The sequence below is a fragment of the Saimiri boliviensis genome, chromosome 8 (assembly GCF_048565385.1).
Source record: "Saimiri boliviensis isolate mSaiBol1 chromosome 8, mSaiBol1.pri, whole genome shotgun sequence".
NCBI lineage: Eukaryota > Metazoa > Chordata > Mammalia > Primates > Cebidae > Saimiri > Saimiri boliviensis.
Genome location: NC_133456.1, coordinates 128,532,113 through 128,538,501, shown reverse-complemented (window position 1 = coordinate 128,538,501; position 6,389 = coordinate 128,532,113).

Here is a 6,389-nt window from a genome sequence, read left to right as displayed (position 1 = left end):
GAGAACAAACACATGGACACAGGGAGGGAGCACTACACACTGGGGTCTGTTGGGGGGAAATGGGGGAGGGGCAGGGGGTGGGGAGGTGGGGAGAGAGAGCATGGGGAGAAATGTCAGATATAGGTGAAGGGGAGAAAGGCAGCAAATCACACTGCCACGTGTGTACCTATGCAACAATTTCGCATGTTCTTCACATGTACCCCAAAACATAAAATGCAATTAAAAAATTAATAAAAAATAAAATAAAAAATAAAACATGATACCCAACATAGGTAGATTACACATTCGTTTTATAGATTACACATTCAATTACACATAAAATATTTATTTAAATGGATTATATGGGCCTGGCACAGTAGCTCATGCCTGTAATCCCAGCACTTTGGGTGGCCGAGGAGGGGGATTGCCCTAGCTTCCAGGAGTTGGAGACCACTGTGTGCAACATGGTAAAACTCCATTTCAAATACAAAGAATACAAAAAATTAGCTAGACATGGTAGTGCACACCTGTAGTCCCAGCTACTCAGGAGGTTGAGGCAGGAAGATTACTTGAGAGTGGGAGGTTGAGCTTGCAGTGAGCAGAGGTCATGCCACTGTACTCCAGCCCGGGTGACACAGCAAGACCCTGTCTCAAAAAAAAGAAAACACATTATATGAAGGACCATAAAATTCCATTTTTAAAAGGCTAAAATCATTTAGAGTATATATGCTCTGACAGAAATGAAGTTGCATTAAAAATCTACCACAAGGCTGGGCACAGTGTCTCATGCCTGTAATTCCAGCACTTTGGGAGGCCGAGGAGGGTGGATCACTAGAGGTCAGGAGTTGGAGACCAGCCTGGCCAACATAGGGAAACTCTGTCTCTACTAAAAATACAAAGAATTAGCCAGGTTTGGTGGCCGATGCTTGTAATGCCAGCTACTCGGAGGCCAAAGCAGGAGAACCCCTTGAACCCAGGAGGTGGAGGTTGCAGTGAACTGAGATTGCACCACTGTTCTCCAGCCTGGGCAACAGAACCAGACTCTGTCTCAAAAAAAAAAAAAAAAAAAAAAATCTATTACAATAAGATAACTAGAGAATCCCAAATATTTCTGCTGTTGTTTTTTGTTTTGAAACAGTCTTGTTCTGTCACCCAGGCTGGAGTGCAGTGGTGTGACCTTGGCTCACTGCAACCTCTGCCTCCCGTGCTCAAGTGATTGTCCTACCTCTGCCTCCCAAGTAGCTGGGACCACAGGTGCACGCCACTCTGCCTGGCTAAGTTTTGTATTTTTTGTAGAGACAGGATTTTACCATATTTCCCAGTCTGGTCTCAAACTCCTGGGCTCAAGTGATCCTCCCACCTTGGCTTCCCAAATGTCTGGGGATTACAGACGTGAGCCACTTCACCTGGCCAAACCTCAAAATATTTGAAAATTAAACAAAACAGTTACAAATAGTCCTTAGGTTAAAGAAAATAAATCGCAAGAAGGACAAAGAATATTTTTAAATGCATAGTAATAAAAAGTATATTTTTAAATGCTTAGTAATAGAAAAATAACAATTTTTTTTCAGACACAGGCAAAGAAGTGGTTAGAATGAAATTTACTGTAAAAATACAATGCAGACCAGGCACAGTGGCTTACATCTGCAATACCAGTACTTTGGAAGGCCGAGGTGGGCAGATCATCAGGTCAGGAGTTGGAGACCAGACTGATCAATATGGTGAAATCCCATCTCTATTAAAAATACAAAAATTAGCCAGGCATGGTAGGGGGGGGTGGTGCCTGTAGTCCCCTCTACTCCAGAGGCTGAGGCAGGAGAATAGCTTAAACATGGGAGGCAGAGGTTGCAGTGAGCCAAGATCACACCACTGCACTCCAGCCCAGGCAACAGAGCAAGACCATCTCAAAAAAAAAAAACAAAAAAAAAAAAAAAAAACTTATGCATACATTAAAAAAGAAAAATAAGGTAAAATCAGAGATCTGGATTTCAAAGGAGAATTAAACCTAATTAAAGTAGATAGAATAAAATAATACATAAAATAATAAGAACCAATGACATTAAAGAAAAAAGAATAGAGAAAAATCACTGAAATCAAAGGTCCTTTGATAGGATCAATATAATTGGTAAGTTTGTAGCTTGATTAGTTAAAAAAAAAAAAACAAGGAAAGTACATTTTCCAACTTTAGAAATACCAAAGACACATCAATATAAATCCTGTACATATTGAAATATAATTAGCAAATACTATGAAAAATTCTTGCCAATAATTTTGGCAATCTATGTTAAATAGAAAAAATTACTTTTAAAATATTAAATTAATAGTAATTGACTCTAGAAGAAAAAGAAAATTGAACTGAAATAGCTCTCTAATGAGCTAAAACAACAAATATATAATCTTATAATTTTTCTATGAAAAACAAAGAAAGAAAACCACAAAGACCAGATTTGTCTTCACCTGTTGTCTTTGTCCATTTTGTGCTTCTGTAACCAAATACCAGGGACTGGGTCATTTATGAAAAGCAGAAGTTTATTTCTTATAATTCTGGAAGCTGGGAAGTGCAACATCAAGATTCCAGCAGGTGTGGTGTCTGGTAAGAGCCGGGTTTCCATTTGTAAAATAGTGCCTTAAGGGCTGAATCTTCCAGAAGGGAGAAACAATCTTCCTTACATGACAGAGGAGTGGAAGAATTATATCTGAATCCAAAACCTACTTTAAAGTTTTAACAATGAAGATGGTGGGGATAGACATTTACATAGAGATAAAGTGCAGTAGAACAATGAAAGCAATAGGGACAGTTGATTTCTGTGAGAAATAGACTTATAATTATATGAACTATTGATTTCCAAAAATGTGCCAAGGTAATTAAATCATTTAACATTAAATTAAAAGATGGAGATTTTTCTGGGAAGGTGGAATTTAAAACTGGTTGGTGAGTCTTGTTGAGAGAGCGACAACTGAGCAGAAGCTTGAAGAAGGTTTAATAGTTAACAGTGCAGATGCCTGGGGGAAGAGCGTTCTATAAGGAGGGAGTAGCCAGGCAGGCATCCCATGCAAGGCATGTACCTGGTGTTCAGAGAACCATGGGAAGGACTGTGAAATTAAGTGGTGTACACTGAGAGAAAAAGGGAGTCGGTTGCAGTCTTTAGCTTTGATCCTGAGAGAAAAGGACAGTCAGTTCCAGTCTTGATTATGAACTTGAGCTTCATGACTTTTGCACAAAAGGGGTAATTAAATGTGTCATCGTTTCTTCAAATATAAAATCAGGAAATTGTACCAGAGAACTTCTAAGATTCTCACAGATTGTGATTCTAAGATATTTAAAATGCAAACAAAGATACTCTTTTGCTGTGCAGAAGCTCTTTAGTTTAATTAGATACCATTTGTCAATTTCGGCTTTTCTTGCCATTGCTTTTGGTCTTTTAGTCATCAAGTGACTAAAAGACAATTTTCTTGCAGTTGCTTTTTGTCCATGCCTATGTCCTGAATAGTAATGCCTAGGTTTTCTTCTAGGGTTTTTAAGGTTTTTGTTTTACATTTAAGTCTTTAATCCATCTTGAGTTAATTTTTGCATAAGGTGTAAAGAGGGGGTCCAGTTCCCGCTTTCTGCATATAATCAGAGTGAATGGGCAACTTTGAGAATGGGAGAAAATTTTTGTAATCTATACATCTGACCAAGGTCTAATACCCAGAATCTACAAGAAACTTAAACAAATTTACAAGAAAAGAAAAAAACAAGCCCACCAAAAAGTGGGCAAAGGATATGAACAGACACTTTTCAAAAGAAGACATTTATGCAGCCAACAAACATGAAAAAATGCTTATCATCACGAGTCATTAGAGCAATGCAAATCAAAACCACAATGAGATACCATCTCAAGCCAGTTAGAATGGTGATTATTAAAAAGTCAAGAAACAACAGATGTGTGCCAGGCTGTGGAGAAATAACAATGCTTTTACCCTGTTGGTGGGAGTGTAAATTAGTTCAATCATTGTAGAAGACAGTGTGGCAATTCTTCAAAGACCTAAAACCAGAAATGCCATTTGACCCAGCAATCCTATTACTAGGTATATACCCAGAGGATTACAAATCATTTTGCTATAAAGACACATGCACATGTATGTTTATTGTGGCACCGTTTACAATTGCAAAGACTTGGAATCAACCAAAATGTCCATCAGTGATAGACTGAATAAAGAAAATGTGGCACATATACACCATGGAATACTATGCGGCCATAAAAATGGATGAATTCATGTCCTTTGCAGGGACATGGATGAAGCTGGAAGCCATCATTATCAGCAAACTAACACAGCAACAGAAAACCAAACAACACATGTTCTCACTCATCCGTGGGAGTTGAATGATGAGAACACATGTACATAGGGAGGAGAACATCACACACTGGCCTGTCCGGCATTGCAGGGTAAGGGGAGGGAGAGCATTAGGACAAATACTTAATGCATGCAGGGCTTAAAACCTAGATGATGGGTTGATAGTTGCAGCAAACTGCCATGGCACACGAATACCTATGGAACAAATCTGCATGTTCTGCACATGTATGTCAGAACTCAAAGAAAAATAAAAAATTAAAATAAAATTTGAGCACTAAGAAAACAAAAGTAAAATAAAATGCAAGCAAAGAAATACAAACAAATTAACAAAAGCTACTATTAAATTATGAAACTAACATTTCAGTAAGGATATATTTAAAAGAGGATAGATTTTTTTTTAAGTGTGAAAATACCAGAGACATAAAGTTGGCAAGTGATGGCACTGAAGTTTAAATAGAAAAATAAAATAAAGTCTAGTCTCTAAGGAAAGAAACAAAAAGCAAATACATAATTAAGATGAATCTCAGAACACGGGATAATTTTGACTCAGATCAGTGTTACTGTTTGGACAAGAGCTTCTTTGCCTAGTGAAAGTTACTGATGAGACTATCAGGGCACATATGCTATTTATTTATTTTTATTAGAGGCAGAAATTATGTCTTCATCTTGCATCTTCAAAGAAACTAATAGCTGTTTAATACGGGGGGATTTATAAAATGTATTTAAAGGCGTGTTTATCTGTTAAGACTTAACTGGCCTACAAAAGAGTAGATTGTTGCAAACTATCAAGTTTTTATCAGGGAATTTAGGCAAGTCTGCTGGGTCACAGAGACGGTCTAAAAATTGGAAGACTGAAAGTGGATTTAGTATTCATGATCAGTCTAGTAACGCATCCTTGCTTTTAGATGCCTTGGCTTAGAGACCTCAGCTTGTGAGGATATATTATCACACTGGCTTCAGAAAAGGCTTGAGGAGCTCCCCCTTTCAAAGAACTGGCCTGCACCAGTGCTTTTCTGTTCGGCTTTTCTGGTCATTACTTAAGGATTAAGGGATAAAGGATGCTATTTAGTGTCCTTTCCTCTCCCAGTCCAGTTTCAAAGAATTCTGAAGCTAGAATGCAAGACTCAGTGCTACCTCAAAAGAAAGGAAAGGTTACTCGGTGTTCAGGTACCAGATGCAGTGAAAGAGGTCTGCCCCACAGCCAGGAAACTCAGGTCAGCGTCCTGGAAGGGATGGTTCACATGCAGGGCTGGAGTCAAAGCAGAATCTACTGGGCTGTCAAACAAGCGCCCAGCACTCTTTTGGGGGCTCATTTAACTCTCACTAGCTCGCTTCTGTTTTCATGTGCTTCTAAAAGTGCTATCGGACAGAATGACTTTGGCCCAGATCAGTGCTCCTGTTTGAGAAAAGAACTTCTCTGCATGGTTAAAGCTACTCATAGGTTCTCACTGATCTCATTGCCTTGAAATAACTAAAGATAAGTTTAATTCAACATATTTTTTATACTGAGAATCTGTTATATGCCAAATGTTACTCATAATATTATAGAAGACTCTAAAACTAATAAATTACGTTGTTAGAGAAATAAGTTCTAGAGCTGTATGTTCTAAACAGTAGCCACTTACTTAAGTGTAGCTATTGAACACTTGATATGTGGTTAGTGCAAATTAAGATGTACCTGAACTATAGAATGCACACTGGATGTCAAAGACTTAGTATGAAAAATATGTAACATTTCATTAATAATATTACGTGGGTTCTATGTTGAAATAATGATATTTTAGATAAAATTAAAATATCACTAAACTTTATATCCCTACTTTTTTATGTTTTCAAATATGGCTATTAGAAAATTTTAAATGATGTAAGTGACTCACATTACATTTCTATTGGATACCATTGCTCTGGAGGAAAAAGACTACTATAAATTTTCAGGTGGGATTACAAATCCATTTATGCAAAATGCTATAACTGAGACCTTTTTTTAATGCACTAGAAGAATAGGAAGAAGTTCATAAGTCATGGACGGTAGAAGAAGGGATTTTCTCTGTGCTCTAAAGCATGGGTAAACCTGA